General features: G+C 43.8%; 1 protein-coding gene across 1 annotated transcript in view; it reads left to right on the top strand.

Moving 5' to 3' along the window:
• Positions 1 to 20042, top strand: part of LOC121278804 (filamin A-interacting protein 1-like) — a 286735-nt gene that overhangs the window by 154359 nt on the left and 112334 nt on the right. The window lies entirely within an intron of this gene.

The following is a 20042-nucleotide window of genomic DNA, read 5'->3' as shown; positions in this document are numbered from 1 at the left end:
AACTAGACAGCATCCCTTCAAGTTATTTTCCTCCGAGATTCTTACTAAAAAAAAGACTTACATTTATATAGCACCCTTCATAAACTCAGGGCATCCCAAAGTGCTATACAGCTAATGAAGTACTTTTTAAAGTCACTATTGTAATACAGGAATTGTAGCAGCCAGTTTGCAAACTGTAGTATAAGGATCTGGCATGTGTAGGGTCAACGTGGGACTGAGTACAGTACCACCCACACAGTGATGTAAGAGGAGAAAATAAACCGTGGTACAAAGGGAACCCTACTTTCCAGTTACACAGAAACGGGGACAATCCAGGCAAGGGAAGCAATACCCTAACTGACCAGTAGAGCGACCATCCCAGTGCTGTGGAACAAAGTGCTCCCACAGGCGAGCTCAGTGCCCTGCCATTTCAGCCCAATGCTTCCAATGTATCAGAATTGGCAAATTGTGCAAAGCCAAAATATCTAAATGCACAGAAGACCCAAAGATGATTCATGAGGCCGAGACTGCACACCAAAAGGACTTACAGCTATGCTTCTTGGGTGAGGTCAAAGATCCTGGATTTTTGTATTGGAATGCAGATATTTCAGCTAATGGCCATCTCGCAAACTTTAAATTGGATACGGGAGCCAGTGCTATGGTCCGATTGGACAAAGAACTGTGGTCGAAAGATCTTGACCTCGATCAACAGACACAGGACTCTATGGGCCTGAACATGATTTCTGGTCATAGGCATGATTCTGGAACCACTAAGGTATGGCAGTAAACAAATCTTTGTGCTGCTGTACGTCATCCGTAACCAGCCTTTTTCTTTCTTGAGCAGAGATACCTGTGTAGCCCAGAATCTCCTCAAAACAGCAGAATATGTCAAGACAACACTGTCGTAAATTAAACAGAACTGAAAGTTCCTGAGAACTCAAACAAGAAAGAATGTCCTGACTGGGACTTCCGCTCTGAACTGTGTACTCTCTTTGAAGAGCAGGTTTTGTTCATTTCCTTTATGGGTGCCAGAAAACCCTTGTGGTCAGACCGCTCAGATGGTTATCATGATGCCTTCAATGGAGGATAGACAAGAGAGCAACCAACAACCAGAAGAGCCTCAACCTCCGGTTCTGACGGCTGTTGATGAAGTCAACACTGAGACCACAGAGTAAACACTGCAACTCCAGCCAGCATGACAGTGCCACAAATGATGCTGGAATCAAGTAGCAGCTACCCATTGCCGACAGCACACCACACAGCCTAAAACAACTGTGAGCTTACTGAAAAACCACATCCTCATAACAGGAAAGGCCATCTTCTGTCAGTGAGGAGATCACGACGACCCACACGATGAAAGTAGAGGAGGAAAAAATAAGATGGAGATGAGCACAATGATGGTATGCTTCGGAAAAAATGGGATAGAATAACAACCACCTAACGCCACAGCTGCTGAACCGACAAAGAGCTGTTCAATACCAAGGAAAGAAAAAAAAGGATAAAAAGATATCCAGATGTCAGAACAACCTCCAAATTAACAGAGCCTACCTGCAATGACAGAGACTACTACTCCTCCGATAGTAGTGCAATCGAGATTTGGAAGTGTCGAAAGGCCTCCAGACCGCCTGAACCTATGAACTCAGAGACTTGAAGAGACTTGATAATTTTGAAGTACTTTGGATAAAGACTTTTGGGGGGGCGGTGTAGTATAAGGGTCTAGCACATAAAGGATTAACATGGGACTGAGTACAGTACCACCCACACAGTGATGCAAGCGAATACATGACCCGCACTTAGAGGTCAGTCTAGTGCTGGACAGAGTCGTGTACATAAGCAAGCATGGAGACAGCTGCGAGCTTGAACCCTTTGCAGCATATGTGTACATAGTTTTTGTAGTTAATGACTACATGCACTTAAGAATGCGATGACTTCATTAAGACTTACTGAACAGTATCCAAACCTCTACAAACAACAGTGTTCCACAAACAACAGTGGCCTAATGAATAATCGGTTTTAATGATAATGGTTAAGGGATAAATACTGGTCAGGACACCAGGGAGAACTCCCTGCACTTTTCAAATTCACCTATTAGTACTATAATCTAGTTGTCTAAGTGACCTAATAGTCAAAAATAATGCACACATTGAAATTGATAAAATTAATTTTATAACATTTGAGCAACTAAGAGTGAGATTCCTCCTGTCAGTACTTTTTTCCGAAAAGTTAGTGGGAGCATACAATATTGGAAATCTCAATTTTTAATTATGCCGCATTTTTAAATTTTAAGAACCCTGGAGAAAAATATATTTCATATTTAACAAATGTTGACTACATTCATTGTAAGCATATGCTTCAGGAGCAGAACTTCATATAAACATTACTAGCATTTCGAGTTACGTTTGCCACTGGAACAATATCAAATTCCATGAAGAAAGTCAAAGCCTAAGTTTTCAGATCTTGGAAACTTGTGCATGGTACAGATATTTAATGAATAATAAATGAAATGCTTGTTGCATAAAGATTCATCAGAAAAAGGTTTGGGGTGGTAGGGGCTTATACTGTAAATAATAAATTGTAGAATGCAGCCACGCTTGTAGAAAATAACTATTTGAGGGATGGCGCATGAACTGAAAGCTGTAATTTTGACAGGTGGCAAGGTGTCATGTCACCAGGCCCTTCTAAAGTCTTATATCTCATACTCATTGATTAATGGCTCTAATTAAGGAATGAAATCAAGCATGTGAAGACAGGGGATCGCTTAAGGTCCTTGTTTGGTAGTTTTCTCATCCAGGTGCATAGCTCATCCATCTAAATATCACTGTTCTTTCATTTATTACAGCTGGATGATACCAAACATGAACTGTAGGGGATTCAGGCTGCTCTGTTCATTGCTAAGCACACGCTTGATATATCATATTCTAAGATATTACACAAGGTGATTGATTCATCTGAGTAACCAGTTCTTTTAGGAAATGCTCAGTGCATAATTTTTTTCCATTGGATTATTTTGTTTTCCTTAGACTATCCATATTATTTTTAGAGCTGCCCTGTTTTTGCATCTGTATGTTCTTATTCTTTCATAGCTGCTCATTTCATGTTCGCTGTATTTGAAAATTAGATCTGATCTTTGTAGTCCCTGGAAACTCAAAGTTCAGAAATAATTAAAGCAAAGGGAACCAAAAAGCTTTGAAACTCATTTGATAAAAAAAAACTTGATGTTTTCTGCTGTCAGAGTCGGAGAGGGAGGAAACAGTCTGCAGAGATGGAGTAGAAAGGGATTTCTAAAATATCCTATTAAATCAGGTTGAATCAATGATTCCAGCACTGTTTGTTTGCTCCGCGAGTGCAGCCACACAAACTGCTTACTAACAAGGCCTAAAGTCAGACATTACATTGCATAGCTAAATAAGTCCCCTGAGAGGGTAAGCAGCTGCTTTTTGGCCTCCATTATAATGCTTTATTATTGAATCCCCTATTGGTTTTAGGTGTGAGGTAGTCAGAGGGAGCCACCACCTGGAGTCTCTTGTGTACTAGGTGGAATTATGAATCATTTAAAATCCTACATAATACGTGATATTTAAAGGAAATGTCTGATTAAACGAGCTGCATTACTGATGAAGCGCAAATTTCTATACGGGTGCTCCACGGCTTGCATACGTTCATTTAGATTTCTGTGATAGTTTTAGTTTGCCTAACTTAAGAAGAAAAAGAAATCATGCCTTTAGAATAAGAATTTCAATAAAAGTCTTCAACTGAGATTTGTTTCATATCAAATGATATTTGGTATTCTATGATTAAAAAAGATTTTAAATTCATAAAAATTGGACTCGCCCAACTGCATTCACATATTATAGCTAGCTGTTTTGGCATCTGCAGAACAAAAAAAATGGATTTCTGATGAATTCTTGCATGACCATATGTGGTATTAGTCAGTGTGAGGTATTGCTAGCAAGCTCATTGCTTTCAAAAATCAAAGTTAAATGGTTCATCTATCATCAGAATTTGTGTCTGGGAGACTTGTCTGAACATCAGTATGATTTATGGTTTGAATTGGAGGAGTCAACCATGCATGTTTCTTAGTTTATCGTTTTATGCTGTCTTCAATTAAATGTCTATAAACATGGTGATGGCTTTACGACATTGTCCATCAATAAAGACCATCCGGTTTTTTGCATGAGAATATGTAATTTTCAGGAAAGTAATGCCCTTCTGACTTCTGATAAAACAGATTCTACATATGGTTTGTATTATACACAAGCTTAAAAGCTGGCCTCATCATACTTTGATTTCAGTCTTGTAGCATAATTAGGTCAGTAGCCAGTTTAATAATTTTATTTATATTTGATGTGCTGTGCCTTTATCGTGTATCTAAGAACATTCCTGTAATATATTTTAACATATTAGTGTCTGGATCTTCAATTTACTTATATGTTTGCATGTATGCATAAAGGCAAAATAAGGGTGAAGATGAAGGGGTGAGATGGCATGTCTGAATTTTCCAAAAGGTTTTAACTTGTTACAAACATAAATGTACCTCAAAATGGATATACATAGTGTATAATTATAAATGTTTTGCAATGGAAAAATAATGACTAGCAAAATTAATGGATATTCGAAAACTGCGGCCTTCAGTTTTCTTCAGGGACAATGCATAATATTACCTTCATTCTCTACATGTATAAATCTGTGGCATTCATGATAGCAGCATTTGATACCAGATCACTGTCTGTGCAGCTGTGCCTTAATACGGCTATCAACTACTCAACCTCTGTGGCTGTGAAATGCATTAGATAGGATATTTCATGGCTTTTTCAATATATTTAGAAAATTCTTTTTGTTATTTCCATTTTTATACCCTTACTCAGTTTGATTTGAATTACAGCTTTGTAAATTTTTTGTATAGGAATTGCCATGTTAAAATATGGCTACTTCACTGATGTAAGAGAATGTGCTCAAGGAATGGGGAGGGTAGGAATTGTGAGTACGTACTTAAGATTGGGGATGGGGGGGCAGGGAGAACTGTGGTACAGTTCCTGGAAAATATAACCAATAGCTGGCGAAATATTTCCATTTCCCACTCTTTATCACTTGGTATTAATAGATTTTAATAAAGTCCAATTTATTGCACCAAACCGAAGCCGATTCTTTAACTATAACTATTAACAAGTCTTCTATTGTAAATTATTTTTCAGTAAACTAAGAGAACTTATGCTCAACGGAGCTTTTGCTTCACTTCTTCTGAAGTTATAGCAGCGGAGCAAAGAAGCACTGAGGAAATTTGCTCTCTGTCTCAGTGAATTAAGAGGGAAGGACACTGGAATGAAGTATTCTTAAGGAAAAAACTTACTTTTTAATTGCTTTTGCTTTCTAAACCTCTGCCCCTCTCTACTGTCCAATCTGGTTTCCATTGCCGCAGCAATGAAAAATCACAAATGATGTTTCCTGTGATCATGACCTAGGGTGCATTTTCCCTCCTTGACCTCTCTATAACCTTTGACATGGCTGACAACACTCAGTTTCCCCAATCCATCCCCCCTCTCAATCTCTCCACTGACTGTGCACTAGCAGACTACTTTTCAGGCTTTTGTTTACCTTCATTTAGGCATCGGGAAAACCATTTTTTTTTGATCCCTACCACAAATTCTATATCCTTTCCATTTCCTCCTCCAACCACAATCTTGGGTTGAACCAGACTGGTCACAATCCTTAGATTCTATTCAACCCCGAGTTGTGAGGCCAGGGTTTGGGGGATAGTCTGGTCTGGTTCAGGGTTAGTTGGGGAAGGTGGTCGGGGCGGGGGATTAGCCAGGATAGATTGCAGGGGGGATAGTTAGGTGGTCGGGGTTAGTCAGGTTGGGCGGATGGTCAAAGGGATAGTCAGGTCGGGTTGGGGGTTGTCAGGTCGGGCTGGGGCTGTGGTCAGGGAGTTGGGGATAGTTGGATGACTGGGGCTTGGGATGGTCGGGTGGTTGGTGGGGGTGATCTGAGGTGTCATTTGTGATGTTCAGTTGACTTACACAGCTGTTAGACCAGGTGTTAAACTGTGTAACATTTCCTGGGTAAGTATCTGCACAAGTCTTGCCCTAAGCTCAGATCAGAGACATTCGCAGAAGGCCCCAAGTGGCAGGGAAATAGCCCATCGGGTGTTTAAACTTTCCAGGCAATTTCTGTGTATGTCTGTGCTTCAAGACTTCTGCGGAGTCCTCACGAGCATTTCCTAACATACGTCCCATTTCTGGCAATCCAGAGACCGGAAAATTTGGCCCATCATCTCATTCTTTTCCTCATTGTCCATTTTTATCTGCATATGGCTCTGCGAAGCTTAGGATACTTTTCTATTTTATTGAACCAGACTAACATTTTGTGTCTTTTGACTTGCTTGCCAGTTTTTTTTAAAACAGTTGCAAAGTCCAGCAAATATTTTCTCAGTGCCTATGGATAAGCTGGTAATTGAACATTATATAATGTCCTCAGCTGCAAAACTGGTAATAGACTAAAAATTAACTACATATGTTAAGGAATATATATAAAATGCAAGCTATGTTTTTACGGTATTTACAGAATAATGCACACTTTTGAAATTTGATCCCCTGAACAGCAATAATCCATTTAATACAATTTGAGTTACTCAGTCACTAAATCAGTGGCCCTAATGTTATATTTTGTATGGCACAATTATTCTATTCTTATAAAAAAGAGTATTCTCCAACTCACTGAGTCATGGGAGATCAATTTCAGTATGTTATGCGCCTGTATCTTCTATATGTATATGAATGTTTCCTATTCATCCATGTGTCAGCCATGTTGGTAGTACTTTTGCCTCTGAATCAGAAGGTTGTGTAGGACTTGAGCGCAAAAATCAAGGTTGACAATCTAGTGCAGTATTAAGGGAGTGCTGCACTGTTGGAGGTGCTGTTTTTATTTGATGAAAGTTTAAACTAACATTCCTCTCAAAGTGGACATCAAAGATCCCATGGCACTATTTTAAATAAGCTCAAGGCATTATCTCTAGTGTCACGGCCAATATTTATCCCTCAATCACCATGACAAAAGCAGATTGTCGGTTTGAGGGAAGTTGCAAATTAGCTGCTGTGTTTCCCCTACATTGCAGCAGTGACTACATTTTAAAAGTACTTTTTTTGGCTATAAAGAGCTTTGGGACGTTTGGTGGTTTTTAAAGATGCTATGGAAATGCTTGTCTGGGTTAATCATAGCCAAATTTAATCTTGGTAAATTGATTAGCTCACACAAGTTTATTCTAATGATCTTTCAAGACAATGGAGAGAGAAGCACTGTGATTTAGAATTTACAGAGAAATTTTCTCTCTGATAGATCAGGGTTCAAGATCTGCGAATAACCTGTGCCTGTTGATTGCAATACAAACACTAAAGGAATATACAAGGATAATTGGTGGACATTTGCATGCAATATGGCATGCTTTAATTAAACATTTGGTTTGGAATGTTTATTTTGTTTTGTATTGTGACCAAGTTGATGCTATAAAGGACAGTGACAGAGGGAAGGTGAGCTGTGGTAAGTTATCGAATGGAAATTGTACTTACTGGTATCTTACTTGGATGAGTCTTCAGTTGACCTTGGCAGGAAGTGGCTGTCTAGGTTGCCTCCAACCTTCCTTCTTTTTCCCCTCCTCCTCCTCCTCGTGTTTTTGTTTGTCAACTGTTTGTTATATAGCTGGTGGTCAGGGTTGAGCTCTCGTGATGGTGAGATTGAGTAGCGTGCACCATGAGTTTTGACACCCAACCTGCTGAGCACTGCAGGGGTCCTCTAGGGTAGTCAGGCAATGGATGTTGTTTCCGCATGCCATTTTGTATGATAGCGTTAATTTTAATGTATGCATGTTGCGCAGTGGGGTCATCAGCCACTTGGTCAGTGGATAGCACTTGTTACCCAGTAGCCATCCTTTGGTTTGCAATAGTGGCTCAAATGTAGCTGACTGCCACAGAATGAAGGCACCATGACTGTGGCCAGAATACTGAGCATTAACCTGCATGATTCGCTACCTATGGCCATGTACCAGCTGGATGGTGAAGACATGGAATCACTTTTGGTTCCAGTATATAGCATGGTTGACATGTGACACCTGCAAAGTGATGTGCATGCAGTCAATGGCATGCTGCACAGTGCGAAACACAGCAGTCCTAGCAAAACTGCTTGCTCACTCTACCTGCTAGTCTCAGACAAGAGTGAATAAAATATCATTAGTTCTCATTGAGTAGAGAGCTTCTTTGACCTCCATTATGCAATAGTGTCCATTACGTAATAGTGTATGACAAATTGCAAGATGTTGCAAAGATCTTAAGCTCCTGCCTGGAAGGAGTTAAATACATAAATCTTCATTGCCATGGTCACCTTTACAACCTCTGGTATTGTGGTTCTTGTCCTGCTCTCAGACTGCAGTTGTGGCTGCAGTAGATCATAGAATTCAATGAAGATGTCCTTACTGAAACACAGACTTCTTACACATTATCCCTCTCTGAGGTTTTAACAGGTTGCACGATGGGCAGATATAGCCTCCTGCTGAGGACCCTTCTCCCCTTATCCTGCTTCTTCCAGCAGCCTCCTGTACATTTCCCAAGTTACATTGTATTCCAAAGATGCCTACTAGGGCACCAGTGTTTGGGAGCAGTTGCTTTTTGCAAAAACCATGGGGCTGAATTTTACACTTATGTCAGGAACCCTCAGCCCATCTCCATTTGGATGGCTCATGCCACAGCCATTGAATGACTATCAGAAAATCATGCCCTGAGATCTGTTGCCAGTCACATGGCCAGGAGACCTCTTGTCCCAGCAGTGCCACTGGGAGAGATGGCCCTGCTGGGCAATCCTGAAGAAGAGACGCTGATGGAACTGGGACTTGAAGGCGCTTTGCTGGGCCTTGCCAACCTGGGGGTGGGAGGGTAGCTGGGATTGCCTGGGGGATGTGGGAGGGGAAACCCAGAGGGGAAAATTACCTTGCAGGGGTGACTCTGATGGGGATAGGGCGTCCGATAAGGAGGCATGCCCACCCTTGCCTTGCTACCAGTCCACCAGGTTTTACTTGGCAGGACGGACACTTGGCCCCTGTAGACCATTTGTAATTTTAAGCAGCTATAGAAAGCATCAAATATTCATAGTGTCTTATTTAGAACAGCCAGAACAATTCAACCGGCAAGTTATCTGTAGGTAGTTGATGATCCATTTAAATAGAGCTGGTTGGAGTTCGTTAGTGTTGTTTAAAGCATGTTTACCTGTACCAGGCTAAAGGAGAGTGGCGATTGGAGCATAGAGCTCTAAAATGGCTGTGTGTGTGTCTGTGTCTGTGTGTGTGTGTCTGTGTCTGTGTGTGTGTGTCTGTGTGTGTGTGTGTCTGTCTGTCTGTCTACCAGCATAGTGTTCAACTTTGTCCCACTGGTGTGTTCGCGCATGTTGCAGATGCTTTTTTGGAGCTCTGAGGCAGTATTGCCCATGAGCATCGTGATGCATGCTAAATTTGTGGTGAGCAGCTCATCATATTTGCTACATGATGCAAAATATCTGCAATATTAATGAAACAAATGCAAAATCTTTAGAAAATAAGTTTGAGGTTTTAAACTGTCAACAGCCAAGAGCAATACACTTCCTACCAGAGCCAGGCGAATAGCTTCAAAAGGATTTTACATTCCAACAATTCCCTAAAGCAAGCCTGCTATATACATTCTCAAATGGTGGTGACAATCTGTTAACGGAAATGTTCTGTTTCTGACAGTGTACTCCAGTTTATTTAAAAAAAAATAAATTTCCTCAAGAGTAAATTATCTTAATTTTGTAAGAATTAATATGTTATGATGCTCAGGGAGGGAAAATAATTAACAGGTATTTTTGTATCAACTTTAGTGGACCTTTAATTCATGGCCCACCTTCTGTAATCTCTCCTTTTATGCCAATAGCTATGACCAACCTCCTGTTATCTCCTGATTTGTGCCAATAGTTCCCTATTCCTTTCAATCCCTTATTTAACAGATTTATTAAGATGAAGACGGATCACTTTAGATCTTGCTATACCTCCCCACCTTGCCAAAATTGTACATTTCAACCCTCATTAGTAGCCAGTCAATGCTGTACGTTACTCACACACCTCAACTATTTCGCAGAACCGCCAACTACCAGCTAAACAAAACCAAGTTCTTCAGTTAGTATCCCTTGTGTCACTAGATTCCCCAAGGAAATTTCGAAAGTAAAGGGACCGCTATCTTTCCAAAGGCTGGCTCTGCTTTTGCAGCGATTCACAGAGTGGTCCTACTGATCTAAATGTATCATTCTTTTAAGGCACCCTGAAAGAACAAAAACAAAGAGGGTAACAAATTGTGGACTATTTTTGTTGTTTCATTGAGCAAGTGACCTTTCAGCTTCCAGGTCACTAGCAATTTGAAAACTGAACTATGTTCTGATGAACATAGTCACAGTCTGACTAGCTAAAAGTGGTTCCTATCTAAGAGCAATGTGGTTGTTTTTCCTTGCTTAATTGGGGATGCATGATACATAATGGTCTAGTGAATGACACGCATACTCATACCCATTGCTGTAATTTTAGCAGAACTCTATTATCTGGCTCCAAAAATGAACAACTTCAATTAGCCACATATCTGTGGCCGATTCGCCACGTGACCAGTGGTAAGTGCATTGGACAACACTGCTTTAAGGCATTGAGAAAATGTGTACAAACAATCCTGAATTCTCGCCCAATACATCAAGCAGAAATTATCTTAGTAAGATAAAAGTCAGAAATTCCATAGCCAATGACTTAATCAATAACTGTAAAAACCATATTTTCTTTCTAAAATGAGAGGCATTTCTTCACTGGTTCTGAAGAGCAGTTAAACTCTCATTGACTGCATCTTCCACAGTCCCCAACAACCATTAAAGCTTTGTCTCAGGCTGTTTATTTAAGAGTATGAAAGTGCGGATGTCCTTTATAGACCGCTGAGAAACCTTGGGCCACAGTTTGCCATGAATGACTGTCTCTTGTGCTGCCTCAAAATATTATTTTAAAACTACTGTTATAAATAGGTAAGGAGGGGTCGAATGAGTCTCCTCTTTGCCCTCTCCCCATTTGTCTGCAACAGGCTTTTTTGTTTGAAATGCTATACCTGCCACTTTAGTGAGTACTTAAGTACTTATGTGTTTCGACCATTAAAAAACCAACAAGATAAGTTTTCTTGGGTCTAACAAAGAAAGAGGTTAGCTTTATTATTAAATCGATCCAAGTAAAATAATAAAATACATACCGACTTTCATATGCACACATACTCGAAGTTCACTCACACATAAATACAGATTACAGAGTGGGGAAAGATAGGTTGGCCAAATTAGATTCCATAAAAAAAAAAGAGATTACAGTCTATTGTCTGGTGACTCAGCTGGCTTCAGGCTGAATTCGATAGTCTCGATGCCCCCGATATAAAGATGTAGACAACTGAGTTGGTTGTTCTTCGGGAGAAAGCAGTGCTGGGTTGGATTCTTTTAAGAAAGTTCTGCAGCAGGGTGCCCCTGGAAGGTCGCAGTCAACAAATAGGGCTAGAAGCTTACCAGGTAGGTTAGAGGAAACTGGAGGCAGGACGAACCCAGTTTAGGTCTTCTCCATTTGCTGCTTGTCCTCAGTTCTGCTGAGAAAACATGTACTGAAAACATACAAAGGTTGGCTTGTCATGTGACTTTCATCCTCCAACTGCCAGGGGAATTTTTAAAAAACACACTGGGAGGATATTTCCCCCATCCAGCAGGTTCGGCGGGGGTGGTCAAAAGAACGCGCACGGTAGCACTCAGCGCTGCCTGTGTGTGAGGGCGGGAGGAGGGCAAAAGCGCAAGTTCGCGCATACTTGTGTGTGTGTGCACTGGAAAAGCTCCCTGAGGCACAGAGCTGCCTCAGGGAGATGAAGAGTTTAAGATCTTGTGATTCTGTTACAAGAACGGGGACATGTTATTGATGAAAGGTTAACATTTTTATTTTATTTATATTTACTGGTGGAAACCTCATGCTGCCCTTGGGTGAGGCTTCCTAAAAAAATGCAAAGGCCGCTTGGCGTTTTCATCTGCCTGCCAACTGTAAGGTTGGATGGGCAGCGAAAAATTTCTTTCAATTATAAACTTTAATGGCCTTAATACGCCGAAATATCACACAATGTCAGGACGTACGCCCAACGTCATTGTTTTACTCTCTGGCGGGTCGGGAGTGTGCCCGCCTGACGAGCATTATATTCTGGCCATTGTCTGTGTATTTCAAAGGTGACTTTATTAGATTATGTCTAGAAGCTAACTTAGCCAAGGTCCCATTATCCAAACCATTAGTCTTAATGGCCTGTCTCCAACAGTGAATACCTCAGGTGATTGCCATAGATGCCTTGTTCATGAGACAGGAGATGTGAGCCCTTTACACTCCCCTGAAGTTATTGTCTTTGATGGGTTTTGTGGATGGACTGTCTCCACTCCAATGAATTTGTATGTGAAAACTATAGTAATGCAAATTGGAGTTAGCCATCTTGGGTTGTGCGTTCAAATCACTTTAGTCTCTTTGTTTTTCGAAAGTCTGCTTTTAGAAGTTCAATTCAGATTTCCAGCCGGCGGAGTAAAAATTATCATTTGGCAAAAGCACACCTTCATGGCACCAATTGTGTTTTTCAACTTTGTGGTCTACAAAGATCTCACAGCCTAACAGGGTGGTAGAGGCAGTAACTCTCAGCACGTTTAAAAAGTTCTTGGATGCTTACATGAAAATCCATGACCTACAGGACTATGGACCAAGTGTTGGAAGATGATATTAGGTGGGGTAGCTCTTTGTCAAGCGGCATGGACGCACTGTCTCCTTCCATGTTGTAAATTTTCTAGGATTCCATCCCACTGGTGTTTGGTGGTTAAAGTTCAAGCTTTTATTACTCTGCCATGATCAGATTTTTTTTGTTTTATTTATGATACTTGCCAATTACTTTTACATTTCCTTTCTGCTATCTGTAGTGAGGCTACAGTTTTTGCACTACTTCAAACAAGGTATGTAGGTTTTCCACTGGGGATTATTCTTTATCTTTGCTTTATGGAAGATGTACAAATGAAAGTCAGTCTGGATCAGAGATGCATCATACCCACCTGCTGATACCCCACAACTTTATGTACAGCAGAGGCGCTCCTCCACACAGTTTACTTCAAAAAGGAATCCCTCACTGATTAAGCACAGATGTAGCCCTTCTCATCATAGGCACTATTTTTCCCATGTCTATTAAGATCATCACTGCCCTGTACACCTGTGCTGGAGTGTCATGCCAGACTGCCAATAGGTTAATCTGTCACGGAACCTAAACAAATCAAGCAAAACACGAGTGCATTGTTCTCTTAGCAATTTTACTAGCTATCATGTCAGTGTGACAGATGGAATTTTATTGAGTGGTTGAGGTCTGCAAAGTATAAGGTGTCATAGATAATATATACACTTGGCCATAGTGTGACTTTCCTGTTGACTCCCTTTATCAATGGAAAGAATCACAGGAAAGGATACCACATAGTACACAAAGTACCACATATGTTTTTGATGGCATTAGTTCATAATTATTGCTAAGCATCTTCACTGGTCATGTAAGAGTAGTTTAAACTTTGTTGAATTTTCACAAATTTCTCCATTATGGTAAGAAATTTCACATTTTTAATATTTTTTCAAAAAAAGCTTGTTTATGGTATTTTAGCTCATACCTTAATCCCTTGTGAATGTTATAATTGCTTATTTTGCTACCTGTAAAATTTAAACTTAAAAGTGAAGGGGCTCTGTGGCTTTTACTTCCTGGTTTGCTTGCTGAGAATACTGTAAAGTGATTGGCTGCTGGATGTCATCATTGTTGCTGGATGCCTGAGATTTCCTTGACATGGCACCGGATTCCAAATGATATTGGGAAAGAGGAAATCAGCACTACAGAGATTGCTAGATCTTTGTGGGCAGCTTTTTTCGAGGTCAGCGCCAAGCACTGTTGCTTCGTTGCTGACCACCGCCTCTATTTTTCTTTCTTATCCTCTTACTTTCCAATGGGCGAAAGCAAAGGAATATTATTAAGAAGTGAGGCTGCCTTGAAAATAGGTTTTTTAGATTTAAATAAATTACTTTCATTTGTACTAAGGTGTTGTCTCTTGTTGAAGAGCAAGAAGGAAAGATAATAGCATTTAAAATTCAACATACGCAACAATTGAGCAGGACTGCCAGATTGTTACAAAGTGTATTAAGTTTTTATTTGGTGACCGGAATGTTGCTATCATTAGCAGATTTTACTGGGTGAACAAGGTTATCTCTAATGAAACGAATATGTGTGTAGGTTAAAATATTTGAATTATTAAGACAATGGGCGGAATCATCCCAGATTTTCTTAACTGCGGTAGCAGGCAGGCAAAAGGACATTTTACCTGTTGGCTGCAATGTGGCTTTTCATGCCGCATTGTCCTCTTTCCACCTCATTAATTATGCAGCCACAGGAAACATGCTGTCTCGCTGGCGGGTGGCATCTGAATTGTCCGTCATGCTGTTACCACACCGTTTCTTCACTCTGGATGTCATATCTAAACAGCAGCCGTGTACACAGTTCTCAATGCTTGCAGCCCAGGACTGCTCCAGTGAAGCCATAGCCCTGAAAGCCAAGAAAAGTTCAGTGACCCGTCACTGGAATGCCTTTTGGAGATCTGCCGTGATGTCTTCCACCCCCGCTCCGACTGCAGGAGGTTCAGCAATCTCACCACTCTGGCTTGGGAGGTGGTGGCAGTGGTGGTCAGTGACAACGCTACACAGATGAGGTTGGCCATCCAGTGCAGAAAGAGGATGAATGATCTCATATGTGCCGCCAGAGTAAGGCAACCGTCTCATCACTCTGAACTCTCACACTCACAAGGCCATCACACATTCACTGGCAACTCGCTCATTGCTAGCTCACGGTACATCAGCACTCACTCTCTCACGCACACCCCCACATCTTCTGGCCTCAGCCCCTCTGGAGACTGCCCCCTCAGCCCTCACCATCTTGAGGCTACTTTCACAAATCAACAAGTGCACAACCCTGGGATAATCCCCTTCCCCAAACAAGCCCAAGCCCTGCAGCTGTTGAAAATCCCTGCAGCCCCTTTCTCCCCCTTCCCCAAACAAGCTCAAGCCCTGCAGCTGTTGAAAAGCTACCCCCCCTTCCAGCTGGTTTGGTAGATGGAGACCTGCCCGTGAGCCCCCCTAAAAGTGATGTGTTGCTGCCTGCGAAGCCGGGCGCTGATGACCGTGAGTGCTGCCTGAAGCAAGGTAGGCAAACAAGCCCTGAGTAAAGTGCAGCTTCCCAGATGCATGTCGCTTATGTATAGTCGTGAAACACATGCTGAGGCGCTCGGATGACCCAGTGTGGGGGGATGATTCCAGTGGGCAGGGACTATAATGATATGCAGATGCATTAAAACGATGTTCCCGACGTCCGGTGGCGGGAAACGTGGCCCACCATGGACAGGTGGAGTGGACAATCCCAAATGCTTTCACGATGTTGTGAAACCAATTTACAGCCTTCCCGCCATATTGTTCGCTCACGCCTGTTGTGACGCCAGACACCAGTGGCGACGGAAAATTCCGGCCAATGTGCAATTTACTATTATAATGTTTGGTATGATATTTATTCATAAATAAAGTCAATTTTTTATAAATCACATGGGATGTGGGCATGGTTAGAATGGCCAGTATTTATTGCCCATCCCTAATTGCCTTTGATAAGAAGTTGGTAAGTCACCATCTTGAACCTTGGTAGTGTGTTGTATAGGTATATTTACAGTACTGTTAAGTAGAGGGTGCCAGAATTTTGACCCAGCGACAATGAAGGAATGGTGGTATATTTTCCAGTCAGGAAGATTTATGGCTTTGGAGGGGAAACTGTAGGCGGTGGTGTTCCCATGCACCTGCTGCCCTTGTTCTTCCGGTGCTAGAGGTCGTGGGTTGAGAAGGTGCCGTCAAAGAAGCTTTGGTGAGTTCCTGCAGTGCACCTTGTAGAAGTTACACACTGTAGCCATGATGTATTGACAACGGAGAGAATAAATAGTTAAAGTGTTGGTTGGCATGCCAGTTAAGTGGGTTGCATTGTTCTGCATAGTACGAAGCTTCTTGAATGTTGCTGGCGCTGCAGTCATCAGACAAGTATGGAGTATTCCATCACATTCCTGTTATGTGTCTTGTAGATGGCAGAATGGCTTTGGGAAGTTGAGAGGTAAGATATCTGTTGCAAAATATCCAACCTCTGACCTGCTGTTACAGCAATAGTATATTTGGCTGTTCCAATTTCTTGTCACTGCTGAACCCCAGGATGTTTATGATGGGGGATTCAGGGCGCTGGCAATGGGTATGATAGGTGGCATGCGCGGACAATATGGCACAATCGGTTTCACGATGGCAGGAAGGCAGGCCTTGATTGTCTGCTCAGCCCTCTGACAGTGGGTTGCATTTCCCGCCAGTGGTTGTTGGGGAGCTCATTGTAACACATCAACATCTCATTGAAAGGCTATCCCTCCAGGCTCTTGGATTCCACCGGATCATCCGTTCATGTTGGTGGGAAAGCACGTCGATGTGTTTCACAACAGCACACAGGCGACGTACACTTGGTGGCCTTCACTTTGGGGGAACTGAAGTAAGTGAGCAGCTACGTTTTCCACAGCTCACCAGAGCTGCCTGTTGCTTTGCAGGCATCAGGGGCGCCGGGAAGCCTGGGTGAAGTGCTGCCCTGCCTCGGAGGCAACTGTTGCTGTTGTTGGTGGGGTGGGGGGTGTAACTGCTGCGCAGGTGTTGGATCCCGCGCACAAGAAATTGAGGTGGGGGGCAGGGTAGGTGAGGGAAGTGGCCACGCATAAACTGACCATTCATCTGCAACTGAGATAGTTCAGGCGCAACAATAGTGATATGATTGGGGTCAGGTTCCTAGCCTGCCCGCCCATGCAAGCAATGCGGAGGCACCAAAGTGCCACCAAGCGCTCCAGACCTTACCCCCAACCGCCCCCCCTCCGGCACAGACTGCGAGTCCGTAATCACTTTACTGGATCGCGGAGCAGTTGGACTGCACACGTTGTTCAATCTTCTCGACAATGCTGGCCGTGTATCAGTCATTGCTGGAAATGCTCACAGCCCCTTGCAATCTCAGCATCCCGGTTTGGGCCAGTGTCCCCCATGTCACAGTTTGACAGTGCAGCCATGCAGCGCACTCACCTGTGGCCATCCAAGGGGTGGCCAGCACTCCAGGAAGCATTAAGGGGCCGTCTTATAGGGCCAAAAACAATGCTAAGTACAGCCATGGTAACCATGTCTCTTTCTCTTTCTTTCGTGCCGCAGGAGGACCATGTCAGGAGCATGGAGGCTGGTGACCTAGCTGTATGCCTGATGACCTACAGAGAGCAAAGAAGACGGAGGAGAGAGAGGGACTGAGGTGCCTGACTGCGCACAGGCACAAGCAGCAATCTCAGGAAGAAGGGACTGCTGGGGCTCTCACATACATTGCCCAGGAGCGACAGCGACCAGGTGGCTGGTCGGTGCCTAGCGACACCCAGGGTCTATACACGTTGCCTGTCATTTCTGCAGATGACCGAGAACCAGTGTCGCTGACGACTGCCGATGTCTAAGGATCTGGTTGCTCACATCTGCCATCTGCTGCTTGACTTGGTGCCAAGGGCACATGGAGGGCAACAGGTGCCAGTGGCTGTGAAAGTGACCGTGGCACACAATTTTTATGCCACTGACTCCTTTCAGGGCTCCACAGGTGACCTCTGGGATATCACAAGCCTCCACCCACAAATGCATCCAAGAGGTCACGAATGCCACCTTCTCAAAGGCACACAACTTTGTGCATGTCTCCCGGGACCTGGACAGCCTGGATGCAAAGGCCATTGGGTTCGCTGGATCTTGAGATTCCCACAGGTGCAGGGTGCAATCGACTGCATCCATGTGGCATTCAGGTCTCCGTCGCTGCACATGGCAGACAACATCAACTGCAAGGGATTCCACTCATTGTGCAGCAGGTATGTGACCACCAGAAACACATCCTGCAAGTATGCGCACAGTTTCTAGAGAGTGTGAACGATGCCTACATCCTCAGTCAGTCACAGATCCCTGGAGTCTTCCACCTTCCACAGAAGCTGCAGGGATGGCTCCTTGGGGACAAGGGCTACCTGCAGAGGCTGTGGCTGATGACACCCATGTGGTGGTTTCAGACTGCAGCAGAGCGGTGGTATAATGTGGCTCATGCTGCAGCTTGCAACTTGGCGGAGCAGACCATCGGGATGTTGATGATAAGGCTCCCGTGCCTGAACGAGTCGGGTGGAGCCCTGCAATACAGTCTGCAGAGGGTGTCGTGCATTGTCATTGTCTGCTGTGCCCTTTACAGCCTGGCACTCCAACGGGGAGACGAACTGGCTGAGGAGGAGATGGAGGATCTGCATGTCTCCTCCGATGAGGAAGACACTGACAGGGATGAGGGTGAGGAGGTCTTCAGAGGTGACAATGATGGGGATAAGGCCCTTGCACTGGTTACGTGAGGCAGGCATGCTCAGGAGGCCCTCATACCTGCTAGATTTATGGAGGATGGTGACGACATGCAGTGAGGTGACCCCCTAGATCCTCATAGCGCATTTCTGAACGTTTGACTCCACTCTGTTTTATGGCAGTGCAAATACCCTGTGAGAATGCTCCTGTCATGGAGACGCAGTGGAGGCCTTAATAGTTGCTCGATTGCAGGAGGATGATAGTGACAAGCAGTGAGGACACTCCATAGATCTTCACATAGCCCCTGATAATGTCTGACTTCTGTCTGACCGAGGGCAGCTCGCTTGCGTTCTGTGATCAGTGTTATATCATGGAGATGCAGCCATGAAACTTTAGAAGCATCTGGTGCTTTGTCCGCCTTCAGTACCTGAGCCCTTCAGGAGCTGGAGCACAGCATCAGTGGTCACAGATGCTGAGGAGATGGGAGCCAGCTACTCCTTAAGGATGCTGAGAGCACACAGAGAGAATGAGAGAACTCTGTGGTGCCTTCCCACTACGTTCTGGCAGTAATGACTAGCACCGCTGAGGTACAGGCATCAGTAATGTTTCCAGGGAGTGTGCGGCCAGACCATCACTTTGGTCTGAAGGCTGCACAGAGCACAGGGAAGAGGCCCTGGACTGAGACACCTGCCTTTATCTCCTGCAGAAAGGTTTCATATCTGAGTGACAAGAACACTGCTCAAGGAGCCATAGGCAGGGAGACATTCTTGGGAGTTTATTGACAATAGTGAACAGTATGTACAAGTGACTAACACCCGTGCACAGGTTATTCAACTAATTCTCCTTAGTTTTCCTAACCCCGACACTACATCTTGGTACTCTGTGGACATCTACAGCAGAGGCTGAGGCAGTCTGCTGACTGCGACATCCTGTCTGTGATGACTTTGGCGGCAATACTCTGGAGGGCCAAGACTTGGAGGGCCCTGGCCTGCTTTCAGGGTACTGCTGTGTAGCTGTGGCACCTTCCTCAGCTTGTGAAGCTGGAGCTACTGAGGGTACAGGAAGAGGGGATTCAGATGGGCCGGTCACCCCCAGAGCCACCTGGGTGAATGGGCCCACCTGCTGATCATCCACCCTATGGGTGCTCATAGGCCCCTGGCTGACTCTTTGAGGGGAAGGGGTAGCTGAAGTGAGACCTAGCTGCCCCGCACCCCTCTCATGTACACTATGTAGGCCAACTTTGACATCAGCAGTGGAGCTGAGCACATGCAGCAATGCAGGAGGTCTCCATGGTGGCTGCCATCCTACCAGTGCTGACCTCGGTGCTTTGGCATGCTGGCGCTATCACCTCAGCCTGAAGGTGGATGGACTCCTCCATTGTGCCTTGCAATCTGAAGAGTGCAGCAGACATCCCTTCCTGATGTTCCTGAGCTTGCCTTTGCATCTCCAGCAACTGTGACATGACCAAGCCCAGATGTTCGTCATGTGAGTTGGACTCAGAAAATTTCTGGCCTTCAGCAGTCCTCCAAATTCTGGGGACTTGGGAAGTCCTTGCCACCGCCTGCTGCGGATCAGA

Source organism: Carcharodon carcharias, chromosome 6 (assembly GCF_017639515.1).
Source record: "Carcharodon carcharias isolate sCarCar2 chromosome 6, sCarCar2.pri, whole genome shotgun sequence".
NCBI classification, from domain to species: Eukaryota; Metazoa; Chordata; class Chondrichthyes; order Lamniformes; family Lamnidae; genus Carcharodon; species Carcharodon carcharias.
Note: the sequence above shows the minus strand (reverse complement) of the source record. Positions and strands in the feature narration are given on the sequence as shown.